The 25,402-nt window shown below is 35.7% G+C and overlaps 1 protein-coding gene and 1 pseudogene across 5 annotated transcripts in view; both read left to right on the top strand.

Annotated features, from left to right (window-relative positions):
• Positions 1 to 25,402, top strand: part of GRIK2 (glutamate ionotropic receptor kainate type subunit 2) — a 590,297-nt gene that overhangs the window by 108,628 nt on the left and 456,267 nt on the right. The gene's annotated exons all lie outside the window — the stretch shown is intronic.
• On the top strand, positions 1,246 to 3,261 carry LOC118621253 (annotated as a pseudogene).

Here is a 25,402-nt window from a genome sequence, read left to right as displayed (position 1 = left end):
GTGGATTTTTAAAAACACTGAACTTATTAATTCCCTAGTCCTGGGTAAATTTATAAATGAATTATCTATTAAAAACTGAAAGTCAAGGGTGTTTGAAGACTATTGTCTAATTCAGCTACCAAAATATCTCTTTGAACAAAAATGTACAGTTATCTTCCTACCTTAAACTGAAAATGTAGGAAGAAGTCATGGAGCAGCTCAGAGCTCCTTGTGTCTGCATCTGGGATGGAATGTGCACAGAAAGGAAAAGATCCAGGTAGAGGAAGAGGAATCTGGGAAACTGTCCATCTGCTTATAAATTAGATATTAACCTTGATTTTGTTTTTTTTGTTTGAAGTCCTGCTTGTAAATTCTAAAATATCAAGGGTATTTATAATCAAATAGAAATCAACACATGCATTCCAAGTGATATTTGGATTATTTGCAATTTGGCATCTTCTGCTCAACTGCTTTGCTTTCTTAGTATGAATCATTGGTGTTGACTGTAGAAATGTCACTGCTGTGTGCACAACACAGTGCAAAGAACATAGTTTACGTTTCAGTCTCTTTCTCCCATCTATTCTGTTCAACCCTCTTTCCAAGGAAACAGAATGAAAACCTACATTGTTCACATTTTCTTTTAATATTTTAGGTGAAGTATTTTAAATTTGTAATGGTTCACTGCTTGTTTAGACATGCATGTAAATCTCTTTGAAATATATATTTATTTAATTATAATTACCTTGTTAAATTTTTGTCATATATTTAAACTTTTTTTTTTAATTTTTGATTTTAGAGATAGAGGAATGGAAAGGGAGAGGGAGAGGGAGAGGGAGAGAGAGAGAAACATTGATGAGAGAGAACATGGATTGGTTGCCTCCTGCATGCCCCCCACTGGGGATTTGACTCACAATCTGGGCATGTGCCCTGACTGGGAACCAAGCTGGTGATCCTTGGTGCATGGGTCAACGCTCAATGACTGAGCCACACCAGTCAGGCTTGTCATATATTTTTTATTAATTTAAGTAAATGACTATCTCAATTTTTAAAGAGACACAGGTAAACTTATTTCAATGACACTGAAGTAGGATTTTTAGTTTATAATTTCTTAAATAAAATTAATACCCATTACCTAATAATTAGAAGCAAGTAAGATTATTTTGAATCGCTGTAAACAAAGAATTGGAAGGTTTAGAGTCTATCAATCAAATATCTCTACAAGCAGTTTGGCTTTGTGTGGGGAGGGAAAGGTAAAACATATGTAAAATGAAACTTCTTTTAGAAAATCCGGAGTGTTCGGCCTTGGCCCACTGTCCCCAGCTCCTTGCCTTGCTCTCCCTTCCATCCCCAGCTTGTCCCCGTGGAGCCAGGGCTACCAGTGCTCTTCTGCCCGTCCTGGACAGCTATATCTGCTCCTTGCCCAAGAACAGCCAGTTCCATGTTACTACAAGCTTTACCAACAGGGACGCTTATGTCAACTGGGACTGAATTTTGTGAATGGGAAGTTTTTGCTCAAGTATTGAGAGCTCTGGATAAAAGGCATTTGCTTCATCACTGTTTCCAGGTTTTATAGGAGGTGCGCATACATAGCCGAATCAGACGCTGCAATAAGGGGAAAATCCATTCAGGTTGGTTTGGTTTGAAGTGGCTTTCTTTCCGATGCAGGCTGGTACACTGGTGCTAAGAACGTTTTTCTGCCCTGCCTTCAGTTGTATACTCTACATGATGAGATGCTTCATTGGTGTTGTGCAGTAGAATGCTGTGTGAGGTTGCTTCATGTGAGAGATGGAATGTGTAAATACCATTTGGGGGAAGAAACATTTAAGTTAGCTCAGATATACATGGATATATATATCAAAACGTGGCCAGCAAGCAAACAAAGCTGCACTTTGTGGAGAACTGTGTGCACTCCTGATTGCAAAATGTTGCTATGATGAGGCATACAAATGGTGCATTGAGGCAACGAAAGAAATCACAGTCGTGGTGGGTGTTTTAAGACAAGCTTCTAAGGCTTGTGTTGTAAAATGTGAATTTAAGAAGGCAGAACAGTTCATTAAATATGCAGTGTATTTGGCATGGAATCATTTTGGATCCAAACGCCCAAGATATTCTGATACACTGCTAGATTATGGGTTCTACTTACTCAATGTAGATAATATCTGTCAGTCTGTTACAATTTATCAGGCAGCCCTTGACATTCAGCAGTCAGTGTTTGGTGGCAAAAATATCCATGTAGAAACAACTCATGAAGATTTGGTTTATTCGTCTTATGTTCACCAATATAGCTCTGGGAAATTTGACAATACACTTATTTCATGCAGAAAGAGCTATTGGTAGGATTACCCACATCCTACCTGAAGATCATCTTCTTTTGGCTTCTTCAAAGAGCACGAAAGCACTTATTTTAGAGGAGATTGCAACTGACTCTCATAATAAAAAAACTAAACAGAGGCTGCCTCAAGAATGAACATAACAGTTTGAGGAACAGGGTAGACCAAGAGACGTGGAAGTAGGGTACAGACTGACAATCCTCAGAAAAGGGGGTGGAGGGAAGAGATAAACCACAGAATTTATATGCATGTATGCATAACCGATGGACATGAACAACAAAGCTGGGGACAGGGTGGGGGGATGGGGAGGAGGGTGTCAATGGGGAAAAAAGGAGAAACATCTGTAACAAAAATAAATTAATAATAAAAGAAAATCATGATAAAAAAAAATAAAAAAGAAGAAGAAGAAGCTCATGATTCACACCTATCTTCGCTCCAACTAGTTAAAAAAACTTTTGGGGAATTCAATGTACAGTCTGCAAAACACTATGGAAATCTTGGAGGACTTTTTCAGTCAATGAGAACATTTAAGGAAGCTGAAGAAATGCATATCAAAGCAACTCAGATTAAAGAGAAACTTTTTCATCAAGAAGATTATAAAGTAGCCCTTTTAGTGGGACATCAGGCTTCTCTATTTAACTATGACAGGAATCAGTATGAAAATGCTGAGAAACTTTATTTGTAATCTATAGCAACTGGGAAGAAACTTTTTGTTGAAGGCTACAGTGGAGTAGAATCTGATGACCAAGGTATCATTAAGGTTTGCAACTCTACTGGAAATTATGAGAAAGTGTATGAAGATCACAATGTTCTGTCTAAATGGAACCAGTTTCAAGATCAACAATATTCAGAGACCAATGCTCTTGATGACGTCGACATCAGCCCCCAGTCCACGGAAGAAGTGGTGCAGTCCTTCCTGATTTCGCAGAATGCTGAGAGACAGAGCTGCTGAGGCATGACCTCAGCTACCTAATTTACCTTTCCCAGGTTCCAGGGAATTCATACTGTGAAATAAAAACCATATTGTTTTCTGGGGCTGGAATTTGCACTGAAACACAAGCCCAGCCCATTGACCCTATTTGGGTGATGCCTATCTTTCAGTGTCCATAGGAATAAGCATGTATTCAGTTATATTTAGCATATACCACATATATAAGTAGTCTGGCCCATATTTTTAACTCAGTAGAACAGACAACAGGAAATCTTTTTTTTTTTTTTTTTTTTTTAATAATTCATTTTTCAGAAAGCCTGAAAGAAAAAAAGAACCCCTAAATAAAACTATTTTAAGAGTTTAAGAGTTGTATTCTTATTATGTAAGGATGATTTTAACAACTTTTTAACAACTCTATAATTCTTCCTTGTGAAGGTATTCAATACTGTACTGTAAAGAAATATCACGGGGAAATCTTTATATGCAGTATAGAAAAGTTGATAGAAGTGCCAGTAGAAGAGGGACATCTGACTTGGGCTTGGCTACCTGACCCAGAAAAGTGCATGCAACCACTCCAGATCTCTGCTACAAGGAAAGGGTGGTCAGGTTCATCTGCACTGGACCAGTGTTGATCTGTAACAGAAGAGCTGAAAGGCCAGCCATTTTTAACTCTTGGTTTTTCTTTTTTGTTTTGGTACAATAATGCAAGATGCTCTGTTAGTATTTGTTAACAGGACCAGGAGGATCTAAGAAGAACCAGTCTCATGTGAACAGGGTTAAAGGGTTATTTGGACCAGAGGCTTTGGATTATTATTTTAACCCCTACATTTACTTTTATCAGTAGAATGATTTAAATGTATAATGAAAAGTGATAATTCAAAACTTATATTCATGTAATAGAGAACAAACTAGGGAAATCTGGCAATTTAAGTGGCATAACTTTAGCCAAGGTACACAGATGGCAATGTCAGAAGAAAGTCTATAAATAATATATATATATTTCACTAACTTGTCTTTCTGTTTATGGGTTTTGATTTTTTTTAAGTCAGGTTGTTTAATGTTGAGGTAATATTCAGATTTGAGAAATGTGAGACGTTATCAATCCAAAAATCAAAAAGGTCTTTTGCTATTACCTCAGTTCTTATTAGAGTGACCTATTTGGTGCCACTATAGTTAAGAATTAGGGTTTCCCCCTATTTTCAGGGGCTCAGGATTTGGCTGTTAGAGTTATATCCCTGGCTAACTACCTGGTGCAATGTATAGGTGCATGGATGTGTGCTGCATTTTGATTTTCTTTTAACAAGCATGTTTGGCGAAGGGGGGTGGGCAGGGGAGGGATCTAATCTGTCTGCCACGTTCAATATAGAAAAATTAATTGGAGATTTCAGATAAATTTGATTTTAAACACTTTTTTGAACTTTCCAAATATAACTGTATTTAAAGCTGTTATTTGGAGTCTTGTTAATTATGAGCCAGCATTTTTAATTTTTCAGGAGGGGATTCACTGGGAAAGGAACCTAAAGAGATGATGCAAGCCCAGGTCCTAAGATTATATCTGTGTGATTTCAAAACCTGAGTTTATTTGTTACATTGAATTATTTTCTTTTAATTTCTAAAAGAGTACATTGGTTCCCCTGCACCTCACCCCCTCCCAGTTAATTATATTCTGATGCCAAGAGGCGCCTCTTTTATTAATTGCTAAATAGTCTGTATGACCAATGACTAACATTTTTAAGTTTCTCAGCCCTATCCTCATGGGTCTATATATTTAAACCTCCAAAGATATTTTCAGGATAGGCTTTGTATACTTTTGTTGATTATTTAGAGCCCTGTGGTATGTTTGTGGTATAGGAATGTCATGGTGAATTGTTTTTCAATAAATATTTTGAAACTTATGTTTCTATATGAAGTTTCTTTTTTTTTTTTTTAATCTATACATTTTTGGTTTTGTGCACATAAGATTTCCTAGGATGAAATCAAGCAAATGACTGAAGGCCTTATTCAGTTTGAGCTTAACTGAGCTCACACTCTGTGATAAAGCAACATGGTATTAGGAGTCTAGGACCACAGGGTGCTAATGCTAAGTGGCAGCCAGCTTTATCTTTAAAAAAAATCATTATTGGTAGTTTTCCCTTATTACTGCTACTTTAATGTAGTTTACTGTAAATCCATACACTTTGATGGAATGCAAATACTCTAGATTGAGAAAACAGATTGCCAGTGTCTATTAGTGATATGACTTTAAATGCTAGTATTTATGGTTCTAATAAAGAACAGTACCCTAATAATTTATTGTGTGGGATTTATCCTTTCAGTAGGAATGTTTAGGATAAGTTAGAGTAGTAAAATGTCACCATGATTTCTGGGGCTAAAGAAAATCTCCAAGGAAAACAAGAATAAAATTACTTTACAATAAATAGTCAATAGTTTTCACAAAATTTTCTCATATGGTAGGGTTGTGTGTAAGGAAGCCTAGACCAAATTAAAATATTTTCCTGGAAGTTCAGCAAAGTAATGTTAATAAGGGACCTTTGGTCCCATCCTCTCTGACTTTCATTTCCTTTCTGTTACCCAGTCTTTTTCCTGAAGTTTGGTGATACTCACATTAGGAACATCCGGAAGCTCATTTGACACCCGGGTGGTTAGAATCACTTCTGCATCCAGTTTAATGGAGCCAGTTGGGCTTTTTAACCATACTTTTTATGGCTCCCTAAAGCTGACTTTGCTCAAAGTATTAGGACCCTTATTACCATCAGAGCTCTGTCTTTGCTGAAGAATGAACTCACTGTTGCTTCATGGTAACCCCAATGTAGTAATCCCTGTATGCTTCATTTTTTAAAATAAAACATTTTGACAAAGATTTTTGTTCCTAGGCTGTTTGGGAAGAGTTCATAATATGGTGAAAATTAAGTACAGAGGCTGAAACCTTATGAAAAGATTGCCACTTGGCTGCCCCTTCTAGTGCAAACAGAATGCTGAACAGTAAACACATGCCTATTTATCCCCCGTCACCCCCCAGAATGTGTAGCCTTGATACTTCCAAGCTGTTATTTTAGCAAAGTTACTACTGGAAAAATATTTATAATGAGTGCAAACATTTTTACAAGTTTTGTTTTTGTTTTAAAAATTACTATATATTTCATCTCTTGGCTTTGAAGAACCCCAGATCTTGCTAGGAAATTCTTCTTTTTTTTTAAATCTGACATTTGGATTAATCTCTAGCTTAAACACTATCAGTTGTATTGTCCACAAATCTCAGGAATGTTTTAAGCAGAAAACTGGTGATCTGAAGACATGTACTTGTGTACTTTAAGATTTATTAAATACTAACCATCTTTGATTGCAATCCTAGGTAGCGATAGCATGAATGAGTTTGTGGAAGTGTACATTTTTTCAAAAGTAAAATTTAAGATTAAAAATACATGCTATATATGGATATCTACAAAACTTGGTTTGTGGTGCACAAGTTAAGTGTTGGATCACTAACTGTTACAAGTACCATTTGTGCAACAGTATTCATTTCTGTATATTCCTTTTATGGGAAGATACGTTGCCATGGTTACTAAAATGGTAACTTTTATGATGTGAATGAATGCTACATTTAATTAAATATTACCAGTCAGTACTATTTTAATACTTTATTAACCAACAGGAGATTTTAGTTTAATAGATTCAAAATAAAAAGCTTTTAATGAAACAATTAAAAGCTATTCACTCACTAACAATTCTTTATATAAAAATCTCCACCAATAATGCCACAGTAATTTCTATAAAAATATCTAAGGTCACTGATAGATTTTTTTAATATATAAATGAATGACACTATTTGCCTTTTTATTTTTATTTTTTTAAATCTTCACCTGAAGATATTTTTACATTTATCTTTAGACATAGTGGGAGGGGAAGAGATATATATATATAGAAACATCCATGTGAGAGAGACACATCGATTAGTTGTTACCTGCACAACCCCAACCAGGGACGGGGACGAACTATAACTGAAGTACAGTACGTGCCCTTGGCCACAATCGAACCCAGGACTCTTTGGTCCACAAGCTGACACTCTAACCACTGAGCCAAACCGGCCAGGGCCACTGATAGATTTTTTAAGACACTTCTTCATTGTTTCAGAATGACCTTTCATATCATCCTTATCACAGACTTGTAGTACCTCCATTATTTGTAACCATTAAACCATACTAAGTATGTTTGTACCAGCATTGTGATATATTCTCTACTTGTATTGCTGAAAATGAATTATTAATCTAATAACTATAGTGTTCCTGCAAAAACAAACAAACAAATCTTTTTTTTATAAGTCAAGTAGTAGTTTATAATTCTAATTGGATATGGTACATGTGAGTTTGTAACAATGGTTTGCTTCTTTAGCAGCAAATTAAGTTTCACAGGTGCTAAAGAGACTTAGAGTCTTAATCCTTGGTCCAGTAGAAAGCAAGCATCTAAACATGTTCAAGGAGCATTGATGGAAGGCAAATTATGATTTCAGTGAAAGAACGTGTTTCTGCAACTATTCAGAACTTAGCCAAATGTGCAACAGCTACCTCTTCCGAGGAGCAGCTTAAATCTTTGCTCTCTGAACCTGTTTTCTAGGTGCAGGGAGAGACTCAGTTCACCACTGAATGTTAGAACATACAAGATTGGGGCTATTTTTCTGTTCTTGGGCCTGAATTTTAACCAGATCCCCAGGTAATTCATATGTGCACTAAACTTTAAGGAGCACCGGTCTAATCGATACTCAGATGTCTTGTGGCACAAAATTTTTACTAACTAAACATGTAAAGATTGTCTAAGTGATGAAAGCATAATTCATACCTACATTTAAAAAGTCTACATTTATAAATTTTATCATTTCTAAACTGGAAAATTACTTAAGATAATCTGTGTGTACAAACTTTAAAACAAAATAATATGTAATAAAAGTGTCTTAGTGTATTCAAAATTGAATACTGGTCATATTTGAAAAGACAGATTATAGACTACATAAAAATTAATATTGATTAATTTAACAGTACTCAATAATTTAATTCCGGATATGAAAACTCAAACTATAGCATGGTACCTATTTTATTAGTATATTTTAGACAAAATTAAAAAGTAAAAAAATACCTAACCTAGTGATGAAGTGATGCACTTGAGGAGAGAGGGAAAGGCTTGTTGAAGCAATTGAAGTTATGTCTCATTGCATCTAACTATATCAATAAGGAAATGAGAATAAAGGTTGGTTGTATATGGAACTAGCAGCAATTATGCACATAAATAAAAAGTGAACATGACTAACTCTCATGACATATGACTAACACTCTGTGATTTATATAATCCCTGGCATGACAGGGAGCTTTTATTTTCAGGTTTAACAAAAAGAGTCTGTCAAGGATTCTCCCACAGGGGGAAACAGGGAGCTAATCGCGAAAGGATGCATGAGAGTGGGTGTGAAGCCAGGTTTCCCGTGGTTGGGATGCTGCTGCCGAAGCCCGATCCCATCACCATCTCAAGGTCTTCTGGAGCCATGTTCTCAGCAAAAGTGTCACTGGGTCTTGTTACCTCACTGTGTTTTTGTTTGGCTAGGTAAGGTCATGGTCTGAGAGTTGGGGAGGAGTAAATCTTTAAACAAACAAAAAATCGGGCTTCTAATACCAAATGAAGATTTAATGGATTTCAGGCAGGCAATTAACAAATATTCAGTAGAGTAGGATTCATACAAATAGAACAACATTTCCACAAAAAGATGAGCTAGTCTGTTTTTTATAATGCAAATCACAGACACCTTATCAAATCAGCTGTTACACTAAGTGGAAACATTACAGGAAACTTGTAGGACTTTTTACAAACATCCAGTTACCTTGGCTTTAGAGAAATTGCTCTGGCACCAGATAAATATCTTATGGGACTGCAAATACTGCTTATAATTATCTTACAACGAAGAGAGTACTTTAAGAATGTATTTATCATTGGAAACTCTGTCCCAATAGCACATCATTACAAGTTAATTCACCAGTGAGTTTCATACATTCATACAGTTTAATGGGGAAAATGTTGGATACAGATTTACATGACCTGGCTTCTTATCATTTAACCAGCAAGTTTCTTGGTCTCTACTCCCTTATTTGTTAAGTAAAGCTATTAGGTGAAGATCTTAAGATCCCTTCTAATTCCATAAAATATTATGGTCAGATTGTTCAAAGTGGCACAAATAAAATTAGTATTAAGCATAGCAAAATCCTCTTTATAGAGAGAAATATTAATGTGTAGATTATTTAATGTTTATTTAAAATTTATATGTAGAGCATATAGCTCAATGTGTTAAGCATTTTGGACTCATAAGGAGATTATACAAGTTATACATTTTCTAGTAATTTAAATGTATTAAAAAGACAAATAAAAAAGAATATCGTTTTAAGATTTCTGTGTTCAGAAAATAGCAAAATGCAAATAGAAAGTGGAAGTACCCATTCCTAAGATTATTTTATCATACTTATGTGGTGAAAAACCCTTAAGATATTTTCAAGTAATCTTATGATTTATTTATACATTGGTAAAAATGATTACTTTAGAAAATGTACTGAGTTTTTTTATGAAACTACCTCTGAACACAGAGTAGGATACACACTAATTATTGATTAAACAGTAAACTGGAATAGATAACTACCCAAAGAAAGCAGTCTATACAAAATTGGGCTCTAAATATGTCATTGGCTAAAGCCATGATTTCTGAAAATATTTTTGTTGACTATATCTATTTGTAAAATATAAATATATATGTACATACATACATAAAATATGTTTAAGGATATACTTGCATTATATTTATAACTTTTCATAATATACATGGCCTAATTATATACCTTATAAAATATACAAGGTGGAAATTTAAAGGTATAAGAGAATGAAATAACTGCTATTTTGAAAAGAAATTTATTTACTTTCATTCATAATATAAACATAGAAATGGAATAATGCTAACATTTTTGTGAAGTAATACAATATAATATAAATCATTACTTTCTAAAAATATACTTAATACTTTGAACATTTGGTTTTAAAGTTTGGTTTGTTTATTTAATGGCTATTATAACTGGAAAATGATTCCGCACAAAGCTATATAGGTCCAAATGGAGAAAGAAAACTGTTCGCCAAAAATTGTGCCAAGTTTTTTGTTACTGAAATCCAGTTGGGAAATTTTCATCTCAATTGAAGTCTATCGGTTATTCTTCTAATCTAATCACAAGGTTATATACCTGCTTAACAAGTGGGTTTAAAATCCTGTAAAATTTTTCAGGTAATGAAAATATTACTAAACATCAACTTTTACCACATTCTTTTTAATAGCATTAACTTTTCTTAATACCCCCCACCCCCATTTTCCATAACATAATCAGCAAACCAGTATGTGGCAGAAAGTACATTTATGGTTACCCTCATTTCAATACAAAGTATTATGGAGACTCACGGTTTTAAATTTCTTGTTTTCAAATGATTAACTGCTTTGACATCATCCTGTCACACTTGGAGAACTGGCTTCAAATTCTTTGTCATAATATTTTGCCTATAGTTAATGTAAACATTGACTTTCATGTGTGGTGCTATTACTGAATCCTGGTTTTGCTATTTTTTTTTTAACTCCAGTCAAATTTATACCTTGTCATCTGTATAGTCTTTCCATAAAATATTAATTTTAAGGAACTCTAATGTTCAAGCTATAAATTCTCTAATACAACTTTGTCTTTAATGGTTAATACTAAGTAGAACATGTTGTACATATATTGAAACAATCTATTGTCCTGAGACCTGTTAGAGACACTTACGTTTGAGTCAGCTGTGTAGCACTTCTGCTTATAAAAGGATGGAAGGTGTGATTATAAAATGCAAGTATTTTTCCAAAAATAAGATCATGATAGTGAATTCTACCTCTAACCAAGATATGTTTTTATTTTGAGAATACAGTAAAGCAGTTCTTCTGTGTAGTTTTATGGAAACATTGAAATTCTAAAATGACATAATTTTTGAAGACATCTTGAAGTCTTTAGTTTCTAAAAAAGGTGGAACAGAGAATGTTTTCTTAATGGTACACTCATCCCTTATTATTTAAGTAACGTGAAAAGAGAGTGACTGTATTTTATATACTGTTCATTTACATGTATATAGCTATCATAAAATATAGACTTTCTGAGATTCAGTTACAAATTTGGCTGCTTTCCCAGCAAAAGGCAAGTATATAGAAACTGAATTTTCTCATCTGTTAACAAGTTGGCCTCTTCAACCCTTAAAATATATTTTTTTCAATGATAACACATCTTTTTTTCTCTATTGCAAATGCAGATAAATTATCTGTGTTTTGAATCTGGTAGTTAGCATTATGTAGTCTTGTGTTCTAAACTAGACCTTTTTTAAATGGAACAAATTGGACAGATTCTCAGGTCACCAAAGATACTTTTTTCTGGAATATTTTCTGTTTCCTGGCCTTTCTTATTGCATAAGTTAAGTTACATATTTTCATAATTTTTATTTTTCATTTAACAGACATATATATTTTATAGGACATGTTATAATCCTAAGTGTCCAGACTGTAGGGGGCTATGCACTTACAGAGGAGAGCCAGCGTGTTGCAGAGGAAGGAGGACAGACTTAAAACATGTGGAGAGAGGAGATTAACTATTAAGAGAATTAAATTATAATGTATGGAAGAGGTCCTCATCATAGATGATTAATCAATTATATATACAACTTAAAAAAATTTGAGCCAATTAATTATTTTTAAACTTTTGCTATAATATTAAATATGGCATTTATCTTGTGTAGAAAGTCTAAGCATTCCAAAAAAATACCTCCAACTATAAATATATTTTTATTTATTTGTTTAAACAGTGTTTTCTTTTTTTTTTTTTATCCTCACCCGAGGACATTTTTCCATTTTTTGTACAGACAGAGTGGGAGGGAGAGAGAGGAAGAGAGAGAGTGAGAAACATCGATGTGAAAGGGACACATCGAGTGGCTGCCACCCGCACGACCAACCAGGGCCGGGGACAAACTGCAACCAAGGTACATGCCCTTAGCGGGAACCGAACCCGGGTCTCTCCGGACTGCAGGCGGGCGCTCTAACCGCTGAGCCAAACCGGCCAGGGCTAAACAGTGTTTTCTTTATTGATTTCTAGAGAGAGAGAGGGAGAGAGATAGAAACATTGATGAGAGAGAACATCAATTGGCCACCTCCTGCATGCCCTCCACTGGGGTTCTGGCCCACAACCCAGGCATGTGCCCTGACTGGGAACCGAACCAGTGACCTCTTGGTGCATGGGTCGATGCTCAACCACTGAGCCACACCAGCCAGGAAATATATTGTTCTTTAAATCATCCAGCATGGCCCTGCCCATTTAGCTCAGTGGTTGAGCATCGACCCATGCACCAAGAGGTCACTGGTTCGGTTCCCAGTCAGGGCACATGCCTGGGTTGTGGGCCAGAACCCCAGTGGAGGGCATGCAGGAGGTGGCCAATTGATGTTCTCTCTCATCAATGTTTCTATCTCTCTCCCTCTCTCTCTCTAGAAATCAATAAAGAAAAAAAAAAATGTTATATCAGCCAGCATGATGTGCTTTAGTCAGGCAACAGTCAAGTGGGCAAACACAGTTTTGACTTTTTTTTTTATCCTCACCTGAGGACATTTTCCCATTATTTTGTCAGATAGAGTGGAAGGGAGAGAGAGGAAGAGAGAGAGAAAGAGAAACATCGACGTGAAAGGGACACATCAAGTGGCTGCCACCCGCACAACCAACAGGGGCTGGGGACAAACCGCAACCGAGGTACGCGCCCCTAGTGGAAATCGAACCCAGGTCTCTTGGGACCTCAGGATGAAGCTCTAACCACTAAGCCAAACCAGCCAGGGCCACAGTTTTGACTTTTAATCCTCTGCTTTAATTACTGAAAATGTGTTGCCTTTTAAGCAGATACCAAATACTATTTATGAGCTCCCTCTGAAATATTGCATGCGAAGAGTTGTGATTTTACTCAGAGCCTCTCTGTTTCTTAAGTAATATTTGGCTCCTTAATAAAGAGTCCTATTAATAAGAGAAATATATTTTAAAAGATATGTGTAGGGAGAAAACAAATAGCAAATGCTGGCTCTAGTAGTCATAGCCATATAGTAACCGTTTTTCTTTTACAGTTCTCCCAGTTAGAAATTGACTCCCTGGTATCTGTTATTCACCATACAATTATGTGATTATTTTAAGCTGCAGCCTTTTCAACCTAAAGATAATCTTCTTTAGATGTGAAACTTTTTTTTTTTTTTTTTTTGATCTCTCACAAAAAGAGCCGCTGTGAATGTTTTGAGATCCCACATGTTTTGAATTATTAAGACTGCAAGATGAAGTGTTTATTGGAGAGTGTTTTGTTCCTAAGACAAACATATCGGCGATACTGTTTTTTAAAAAGGGTGTAGCAAGTGTTTGTTGAATTGTTGTTAGAGAGGAAACAGTCACTATTAATGTGCAGAATTTAATGACATTTCTGTATGTGATGAAATCAAAGAGTACTTTCATTAGTTAAAATGATAAAAATTACTTTGGGCCCTACTTAGGAGCATTACTTTCTTATGTATTCTGTTTAAACTGCTAGTATACATACTTTTCTTTTGTAAAAGATGTAACTGGTCAGCTAATCAGCAAAGTTTTATTGCAGACCTTTTCTGCCAAGTATATTGTGGTAGTTATGCAGAATACAAAGACTATAAAACAAGGTAAGTAGCTTCCCATCACATTGGAAAGAATAAATTCTCCACATGAAACAGGTAGCAACATTAACTGGTTTATAAGTAACTGATGAACAACATTTCCCAAAGTATTCTATGAAACACGGTTTCCTTGAAATGCTCTGAGGAAAATATTCTGTAGCCTAATGTGTTTGGGAAATGTGGCCCAATATATATTTATTTTAGAGATTTACAGCATACTTTAGCATATTAAGGAGTCTGAGAAGGACTGCAATAAAGAAGCCAGTAAAAATTATTTGGACACACTTTTTTTTTTTTTTTTTTAATATTCTCTCCTGAAGACATTATTTTTACTCCTTGTTCAGATAGATTGGGAGGGAGGGAAAGAGGGAGGGAGAAAGAGAGAGAGAGAGAGAGAGAGAGAGAGAGAGAGAGAGAGAGAGAGAGAAACATCGATGTGAAAGGGACACATCGAGTGGCTGGCACCCACACAACCCAACCAGGGCTGGGGACAAACTGCAACCGAGGTACGTGCCCTTAGTGGGAACTAAACCCGTGTCTCTCTGGACCGCAGGCCAATGCTCTAACCACTGAGCCGAACTGACCAGGGCTGGACACACACAATTTTACAAACTTATTTTGATCATGTCCTGCGTATATCTTGTAGGAATCCACTTCAGGAAATTCTTTTTTATTTTTAATTAACCCAACAGAGCATCCCCTTGAATGTATAGGAAAACTTACCTTCTATGATGAAATGCTGATTTAAAAACATTGTCCATTAAAAGAAACTAGACCATCAACTTATACCATATGCAAGAATAAACTCAAAATGGATAAAATACTTAAATCTAAGTTGTGAAACCATAAAGATCCTAGAAGAACACATAGGTAGCAAAATATCAGACATCTCGTATAGCAGATACACTGCCTATGGCAAGAGAAACAAAGGAAAAAATAAACAAAAGGGACTACATCAAACTAAAAAGCTTCTGTACAGCAAAAGAAACCAGCATCAAAATGAAAAGGGAACCCACTGTATGGGAGAACATATTTGCCAATGATACATCTGATAGGGGTAATTTCCTAAATATATAAAATACTCATACAACTCAATAAAAGGAAGACAAACAATCTAGTTAAAAAATGGGCAAAAAACCTAGACACTTCTGCCAAGAGGACAATCATATAGCCAAGAGACATATAAAAAAATGCTCAACATCACATCATCAGAGAGATGCAAATTAAAATGACAATGAGGTATCACTTCACACCTGCCAGAACGGCTACCATCAACAAATGACAAGTGCTGGCTAATGAGGGCCTGGAGAAAAGGGAACCCTAGTACACTGCTGGTGGGAATGCAGACTGGCACAGCTGCTATGGAAAACAATATGGTGTTACCTCAAAAAATTAAAAATGGAATTGCCATTTGACCCAGTGATCCCACTGCTAGGAATATATCCAAAGAATCCTGAAATACCAATCAGAAAGAATGTAAGTATGTCTATGTTCGTAGAAGCACTATAATAGCTAAGATCTGGAAACAGCCCAAGTGCCCATCAGTAGATAAGTGGATAAAAATGCTGTGGTACATTTACACCATAGAATACTATGCAACTGTAGCAAAGAAGGATCTCTTACCATTTGAGATAGCATGGAAGAACCTCGGGAGTATTACGCTAAGTGAAAAAAAGCCAGTTAGAGAAAGATAAGTATCACATAATCTCTTATATGTGGAATCCAATGAACAAAATAGATCCAGAGACACTGAAGTAGGGAACAGACTGAGGAACCTCAGAGGGAAGAAGGTGGGGCAAGAAGAGATAAGCCAAAGAACTTATATACATATATGCTTAACCAACGGATACAGACAATAGTGTGGTGAAAGCAGGGAGTAGGGAGCAGGGACGAGGGGTCAATGGTAGGGAAAGGGGAGACATCTGTAATACTTTCAACAATAAAGATAAAGAAAAAAACACAATTCATTGAGTGCAGTAGAGATTCTTCCATCTTTTCAGGAGGAAAATTTGGTAAAACATGCGAAATATAAAATATAAATGCTGGTTGGTTTAGGAATCATGCTTCTAGAAATTTACCCATGTTTAAAAGCTCTTAATGAGTAAGCCTTGCTTTTGAAAGGAGGGTAATCTCATCAGGATGCCAGTTAATATCCTCTGCAACATTTCCCAATATACTTTGGGATAAACTGGCATAGACAGTATATGCTTCTGAGATGAAGAATAGAGACAGATTTATGGAGGTTGGAAAGGTTGAAAAAAGATTCATGGAGCAGGTGGGACTTAAATCAGCCTTGGTGGATGGGCAATATTTTGATAGGAGAAGAGACATCATTCTACATTTGATATCAAATTCCAAGTCCAAAATGAGCAGTTGGCACATTGTGGAGTTTAAGACTCTTTTTTTTTTTTTTGGCTAGTAGTGCTACAGCATGTCAGGCAGTGTTTTTAACACCTTATTATATCTCAGTCCACAAAACCATTCTATGATATAAATTTTATTATTTTTCTTTTTATGTGCATTAGGTGACAGTGATTTCATGTAAACTTCTTTGAGTTACACTTCCCATGAATGTTGGAGATTTGTAATCAATCTCAGAGCTCGTATGTGAGCCGCTGTGTTATATTAGGATCAGATTGTTGTCTAATTAAATCCCAGAATACCAAATACCTTCTTTCTTATTCTTAGGGAAAGTGTGATTTTTTTCCTGTCATACTGAAACCCACATTCTTTGTTTGAGTTATTGATGGGACATAAAAATAGAAAAGATTATGAGCCACCACTGTACTTGAGTTGCAGTTGTACATGTGCATAAACGGTATCAAACTAAAATTATTTATGTACATTCTGAAGTTCTCGTGGTCCACAATGGACCAGTCAAGTTGCTTATCTAGACCTTTGTATTTGACCCTCTCTTAAGGAATTATATAAATTCCAGTTTCTGTAGAAAATACATAGGACAGTTTTGATGACTTGCTTGATTTTTTCTTTTGGTACAATCAGTCAGAATTGAGATTTAGTTTGGTTAATGAAATAAATGAATCTAGATAATCTCCACAGCAGAATATATGAGAAATGTATCTATCTGAAGACATTGACTGGAAGACGTAGATTGTCTCAAAAATCAGAGGGAGCCACAGGGATTCCATAGTTTTTTTTACTTCTTTTCTTTTTGATTCAATGTTACTGATAAAATGCTAATAATATAGATCATATTTAGAGTACTAACATAATGAAACTTCTTAAAATTATTGTTTCTACATTATTATACATGGAAGATAGTTTTCATCCCACAAAATTGTAAATAAGTATCAATTTTTTTTACATTTAAAAAAAATTTTAATGGTTAACTGCTCTTATGCAAGGAAATTTTTTTCTCTGACATTTAGCACTTTTTTTAGTGTTTGCATATTTTTTCATATGTAATATGTAAGGTGTTTGATAGAGCTCAATAAGCATGCAGCATTATATAAGCAGAGGATGGAGTGCTATTAATAAACAGCGATTATATGTTTAATATTATAAGTATTGAATAGTCAAATAAAAACAGGGAGAAAAAGGTACTTAGGGTAGAGAATACATTGACTGTAATGAAAGGACCAGGAATTCTTGTTTATCTGGTACCTCGTTTTATTCGGTGTTTTGTTTGCAACTTTTTTCTGAGAAAATGTATATGATAGTAAACAATCTGAGTAAGAATTTGAAAATGCAAAAAACCAAGTGATCACATAGACTTAATAAAGTAAAACACAACCTCCTAAATATTTTCCATGTATGTTCTGTAAAACAAAAAATGACATAGTGCAGTGCTATGAAGCAGAGCACTGTCTTGATGTCTCAAAGAAAAACTTAATTTTGTTTATGATTGTTTTCAAGGGAAATATATTCAACTATATTCAAAGTTTTCAGAATTACTAATTTGCATCTGTGTTGATATACCGTGTTTTACATACATAGGAAATTCAATTTCCAGAAAAAAATCACCAAAATGAAAAAGAAACTTTATCAAATAAAAGAAGCAACATTGTAATATATAACCATGCTAGTTTTTCATTACTCTCGATTGAAATCTTTATAACCAATTTCTAAAATTAGTTTCTCTATAGAAATGAAAGCATAAAAATTACTATTTCAAATTTAAGTTCCTAGTAACAAGTGTTGCCACATCTACTCTGGCTAAGAAAAGAAAACTATTGTATAGACTGAACTTTATGTAGTTTAATATATGAGTTGTGTTTTAATAGCAGGCCAGTTGATTGGGATTTATTCAAAATAAAACTATTGAGGAAAATTATTAACTTTATTAGCAAATCAATATTTATACTATTTTTTTCCTGTATGTTCCAGAAATGTTATTTTATGGAACCATTATAACATCTTCATGTAGACTATTATTTGTATTTTGGGTTTTTATTATCATTATATTTTTGTTTTCAACTTTTATACTGCATTAACTGACAGCACACAACTGTTATTTGAAATGATTGAAGTCTTTAATCGATTGTTCAAAGTTAAAAATTGGTAAACAATTAGCAATGTGTTGATCAGAAATTGAGTAGGGTAGAATTGATTTATTTTAAGATAAAATTAAGTAAAATTACAGGGTACTTTTGTTTTAAAGCAATTATTATATAGTGGATAACTTTAAGTTTTTAATAGTAAATTAGAGTTATTTTGAAATAAATTGTGATGTTGGACAAAATAACTGCCCTGTCTCCCTTCATTTTTCTGATCTATGCATTTCAGAGAGAAGATAGGAAGTAACCAAACAGAAGGAGCTAAAATTTAATTCACATATATAAAAAAGTTTAATTTTCTGAAAGAATGTATGTTTAAATTTGCTTCATTGAAATCAGAAGTAAAGACAGAGTATTTGTTTACATTTAATGAAATTTCAGTGATTATTGTGGGCATTTGTTTTTATGAATATTTTGATGTTATTATGGAGATAGTGTCTTCTTAAGAGTTATGTTACTATCAATTAGATATTTACCTCACATTTCCTTAGAAGCTATCAGAATTTTAGGGCTAAAAGACCACTTTAAGCATCCTCCTGCCCCCGCCTGAAACTAATGATTTAGTTAAGTTCTTCTATATCAGTTTAAACCATGAAGTTAATTTTTCTCACTTTCTCTAAAGTACTTGCTATCTCTGATGCCAAGGCCTACTCCCAGTTGTTGTTGTTGTTGTTTTTGCTTGATACACCAGATCCTGTTTCCTTTCTTGCCTCTTTTATTCGCCCAATCACTGTTTATTCTTTTGGTCTCTGTGAATTAGTCTGGATAGGCTAGTTTATGATGCTTTGAAAAAGAGACCAGCTCTGTACCGCTGGTGTGGCTCAGTTGGTTGGAGCATTGTCCCCTACACCAAAAGGTTTTGGGTTCAATTCTCTGTTGGGTACATACCTAGGTTGCTGGTGCAGTCCCCAGTTGGGGCCCACATAAGAGACAACCGATTAATATCTCTCTCTTTCTTTCTGTCTCCTTCTCCCTCTCCCTCTCCCTTTCCCTTCCTCTCTCACTAAAATCAGTAAACATATCCTTGGGTAAGGATTAAGAAAAAGGGAGGGGGGCCGAAATCTCAGTGACTTAGCATAACAAACATTTATTTCTCACTGCAGCCTGTTATAGTTAGAGGTGGCTGCTATGGACTGTCATGGTTTTCATGTGGTATCTCTATGTTCCAGGGTTTTACTATCTTTTAGAACCTCTATCTTAATGCACAATTCTGCAATAAGGAATGCAGAGGAAGAGAGCATGAAAACATCATGCAACACTTTTGGGGGGGCAATCAAATTATATTTTTTTTAACTTTTCAAATACAGTTTACATTCAATATTATTCTGTATTAGTTTCAGATATCTAGCAAAGTGGTTGGACAATCATGTACTATATAGAGTAGTTCCCCAATCCTTCAAGTTCCCACTTGGCTCCATGCATAGTTATCACAATATTATTGACTATATTCCCTATTCTGTAATCTACATTTCTGTGACAATTTTATAACTACCAATTTGTACTGTATAATCCCTCTAACTTTTTCACCTAGTCCCCTAAATCCCCCTCCTCTTGACAACTGTCAGTCTGTTCTCTGTATCTATGAGTCTGTTTCTATTTTATTTATTTTGCTCATTAGATTCCACTTGTAAGTGAAATTATATAGTATTTGTTTTTCTCTGACTGACTTATTTCACAGCATAGTACCCTCTAGGTCTATCAATGTTGTCACAAAAGGTAAGATTCCATTCTCTTTATGGATGAGTAGTATTCCATTGTGTAAATGTACCACAGCTTTTTTATCCATTCATCTATTGATAGGCACTTGGACTGCTTCCATATCTTTGTTATTGTAAATAGTGCTGCATTGAATATAGGGGTGCTTATATTCTATTTGGATTTCTTTGGATATAGTCCCAGAAGTAGAATCACTGGGTCATAAGGCAGTTCTATTTAAAAAATTTTGAGGAATCTTCACACTGTTTTCCATGAAACACTTTGTAAATACTTCTTTCTTACATATCCAGGAAGGAGAATGCTGGTAGGCATTAGTAATATCTACCAAACTCAGCTTAAATTAAACATTTTTATATCTTTTCTTAATCACTGCTCTCTCCCCTGATCTTTTCCAGAAACTATCTTAACCCTTGTTCTTTTTTTTTTTTTTTTTTTTTTTATAGCCATTATCATAATGAATTGTTCAATTGTCTAACTGTTCCCATCTAGACTGTAAACTCCATGACTTCTGGAGCTACATCTATTCTTGCTCACTATTTTATTCATAATAACTGGCATACAGTAAGCAGCTAAATATATATTTGTTGAATTAATGAACTAGTGAATTTCCAAGGCTTACAGTCTTTCAGATAGAATGCTAATTGATTAGGTTGGACCTATGTTGATTTCTTTCGACTCTCCTGCGGTTTCATGTATAATGTGCACATAGTATGCACCAAGTGAATTTTTTCTTTACTTTTCTTTTTTTAAACATGTTTTATTCATTGATTTGAGAGAGAGAGAGAGAGAGAGAGAGAAACACCAGAGAGAGAGAGAGAAACATCAATGAGAAAGAAATATCAACATTGATCAGCTGTCTCCTGCACGCCTCCAGCTGGGGATTGAGCCTGCAACCCTGACATGTGTCCTGACCTGAAATCAAAACAGCAACCTTTTGGTGCATGGAAGAACACTCAGCCACTGAGCCACATCGGCCAGGTCAAGCAAGTTTTTTTTTTAATGGATGAGTCACGTATTTATTTGTACATAGTATGTGCTTAACACTATTTGAGTGTTTTAGTAAATGATTATATTTCACTGCAAATAGGTGGAAACTTACTCTTGGCAGCCAGAAATAATTTTTCCACAAGATATCTCTAGCAACTTCCTCTCCCATCCAATTAACAAAACACTTATTGTAGATTTACTGTGATAAAGATTATATTAGGAACTTGCTGGAGGGAAGATAGGAAAAGAAGATTCAAAGGTGAATAAACATGATCTCTGTCTTCAAAAGAGTTAACCATCTACTGGAGATAAAATGTTCACATTATCATGCCTGCTTCAGAAAGCAATAGAGCATAAGAAGTAAGAGCTGGGGCTATGATTCCTAGACCAACTTCCTAGACTCAAACTATGAATATCAGGGAATATTTTATGGAGGAAGTAGCATTGTATCTGGGCCCTAACTGCCTGACTTTATTGAGAAGGTCAAAAGGCCATTCCAAGCAGAGAGGAAAGTACAAAGATCCTATACTGTGTACACATTGATTAAGTAGTTGTGATAAACATGGGTAGTGCTAATCAATATTCTCGGTGCTTTCTCCTTACTATGAAAACAGAAGATAATGTTTCCTGACTCTTTTAATATTAGGTGGAGCCGCAGGCTAATTTGGGTCAATGGGCTATAACTGGTAGTGATATTTGTTATTTCTGGGCCAAATTTCTAATGAGGCCATGCTTGATTTTTCTATACTTACTCCCTCTGCATTCAATTGTTTTGAAACTTTAGGTTGAAATAGAGTGTCATAAACTGACTGAGCCTCCATCAGCATAGATCCTTGCCAAATTTGATTAGAACCCTCTCCATCAACACCTGTTGGCTATGTAGCATGAGCAAGAAATAATTATTTGTTCTTTAAAATCACTGATATTTGAATGTCATTGTTACTATGGCACAATCTAGTTTATTTTGACCAACCATAGAAGTCTAGTCAATGCTCTATTATTTATATGTACATATGTATAATATTTAAATTGCTAAGGGAGTTGGTATTAGAAAATTTAGATAGTACTCTATTCTTATTATTTTTTTTTTAATCCTCACTCGAGGACACTTTTTCCATTATTTTTGTTCAGATAGAGTGGGAAGGAGAGAGAGAGAGAGAGAAAAGCATCGGCATGAAAGGGACACATCGAGTCACTACCTCCTGCACGACCCAACCAGGGCAAGGGACAAACTGCAACCGAGGTATATGCCCTTAGTGGGAACTGAACCCAGGTCTCTCTGGACTGCAGGCTGATGCTCTAACCGCTGAGCCAAACCAGCCAGGGTGATAGTACTCTGTTTTATTCACTAGAGGCATATTCTTCACTTTGTCTTAAATCTAAGACTGGGATTTCATAAGGGAGATACTTAGAAAAAGCCCAAGGCTACTTAGTGTAATCCTCAGGTACAGACAGTCGTAGATAGTAAGTAGACTGCCAATTGTCTAACATTTAATCACCTCACACCATACTGATTTACAAATTGATTCTTCCTCAAATTGATAAGCAACTTAATAGTTGTAGGCTTTTGAGGGCAGTATAAAAAATTAACTCACCAGAGTTTCTTGTTGTTCACAATCTGGTGCCTAATGAGTAACTTGACAGGCTTTTAAAAACTGAAGTGATGTGGCTTGATGTAACATAGATGAGAAGTTCGGCTATTTAAAGAAGACAATGCATACACGTTCATTTTAATCCAAGAAGAACACATTTTAATTGTTTTAGATAGTGTCATTTACTTCTGTTTCTCACTTGTTCAATTACATAGAGATGATTGTTTATGTTGAGGGTGGATTTATATCATCAGCAGCATGTATATTCATTCTGGAGGCAAGGTTAGTGTTTATAGTCAACCCTAGGAGTTAAGACAGCCTCAGCCTCATGAGTTACTGATGCTGGGGTTTCAGTATTCGACCATCTATGGTAATGTGTAAATGTCTGTTAATGATGAAGAATTACAACCTCTTCACCTTTTGGAAGATTGAGTCCTACTACCAAATAGGAAAGTACGAATGGGGAAAAATATCTGATGCAAACCTAAAGGAGCTTAGTTAATAATTCTCCTTTCATTTTTTAAACATCTGATACCTTTAAAGGACCAGTTCCTGAATTTCAGAGAAGAGCAAGCTATGAAATTATTCATACACTTTCAGACTCTGGTTTTAATTTCCTGTGCTTTAGGATGAGTCAAACATCCCTGTTTTTCAGCTCCCACTTTATAAAAACTAAGAAGTGTACTGTGAATTTCAAACATGACCCGAGTGAGCAACTTTATGAAAATACTGTGCGTGTATAATTATATGCTGTCAGTTCTTGTATATGAGGGAGGATGATCAAGTTTGCATATTAATCAGGCACACTGTTTCCGACTTTCCTCCTCTGAGCATTAGTGCTGTTTTAGGGACCATGAAATGAGTTGAATTAAAAGAGAGGAAAGCAAACACCACTAGTGTTGTAGAAAGTGTGATAATAATGAAGAATAAAAAGAGAATAGCATGCGGCCCTGGCCGGTTTGGCTCAGCAGTTAGAGCGTTGGCCTGCGGTCCTGAGAGACCTGGGTTCGGTTCCCGCTAAGGGCATGTACCTCGGTTGCAGTTTGTCCCCAGCCCTGGTTGGGTTGTGTGGGTGGCAGCTACTCAATGTGTCCCTTTCAAGTCGATGTTACTGTCTCTCCCTCCCACTCTATCTGAACAAAATATCAAAAAATGTCCTCGGGTGAGGATAAAAACAAACAAATAAACAAAAAAAGAGACTAGCATGCGGCAAGATGCATTGAGATTATGGAGGTTAGGGGGCACATACCAGAAGAAGCTGGAATGGTGTCTCAAAGGCAGCAGAGTAGAAGTAAGTGCCTAGATGTCGACACAGACCCACTATTCTGTCGTGGACACTCGGCCTGGTCTCTGCAGATAGCAGGCTTCATGTTGTCCTCCACATTTACCATTAACTTCAGTTCAGAAAAGAGAGCTTGTATCTCTGTTATTTTTTATTAATATTCTTAACAGGGTAATGATTTGCTTCAGTTTTCACTCTTACATTGCAATTCATGGTCTAGTCATTATATGGGATACTTTTACAAAATGTTTTTATTGATTTTTTAGAGAGAAAGGAAGGGGCAGAGAGAGAAACATCGATGTCAGAGAGAAACATCAATTGGCTGCCTCCTGCACACCCCTAATGGGGATAGAGTCCACAATCTGAGCATGTGCCCTGACCTGGAATCGAACCAGGACCTCTCAGTCCATGAGACGATGCTCCATCCACTGAGTGCTATATATACTTTTAAAACTGATTCTTATTGACAGGGTTTTTAAAAGAGAAAATTGAATGGGAGAGTTAAGATAGAATTTCTAATACATGGAAGAGATATACAGCTATATAAAAATGCTTATTTTTAAATGCTGAACCATAAAGAAAATAAGCATAAATCGGTGTGTTTTAACACCTTGCTCTGAAACGAGTTGGATAGTTGAAAACCATGAAGGCAGCTGCTGCATGGCATCCTCTCACCTTACATGTGGTAGGTCAAAGGATGGTGATGTGTTGGTAGGTGATAATTTCCTAGCCTCAGATGTGTAGCTGGAGAGGTAATTTTCCTCCAGAGGGAAGGGCTTTGTGGAGGGAACATAGACTCAGAGCGTAGTGCTGCCTGCAGCTCCTGTGACACCTAGAGAAGATGGCTGGTCCAAGAGGAAGGTATGGGTTGCAATTTCATATCTCTGCACACAGACTGTTGCCCAAGTTGATGACACAGAATGGAGTAAATGGAGTGAACCCCTCAGACTTGGGTGCAATAAAAGCTGAGCTCTTTTCAGGGGTTCAGAGAAGGCAGTAGTTCTCTTGACTGATTCCAGTGGGTTTATACCAGGGTCACAGACCTGACCTGTGTCTTGCAGCCTCAGGCTGTCCCAGAGTGAAAACTTTCATGTTCTCTATTGAGTCCAGCAAAGTGTGGCCTGTTCTCTTAGAGAGTGGACAGATCAAAGACACCAGGAATCCAGTTAGGGGGTGCTCTAAGTCTCTCCCTCCTCCACAAGCAAAACCAATCTGCTCGTCCTTTCAGAAAAGTTAGCTATAAACCAGTCGCATACTTACACTTAATTTTGCCATCTAAATTAAAACTGCTCTATTATGACCAAACTCCATCAGCTAATTTTAG

Source organism: Molossus molossus, unplaced genomic scaffold (genome assembly GCF_014108415.1).
Source record: "Molossus molossus isolate mMolMol1 unplaced genomic scaffold, mMolMol1.p scaffold_m16_p_8, whole genome shotgun sequence".
Taxonomy (NCBI): domain Eukaryota; kingdom Metazoa; phylum Chordata; class Mammalia; order Chiroptera; family Molossidae; genus Molossus; species Molossus molossus.
The sequence above is the reverse complement of the archived record's forward strand: the minus strand, read 5'-3'. Positions and strand labels throughout refer to the sequence as shown.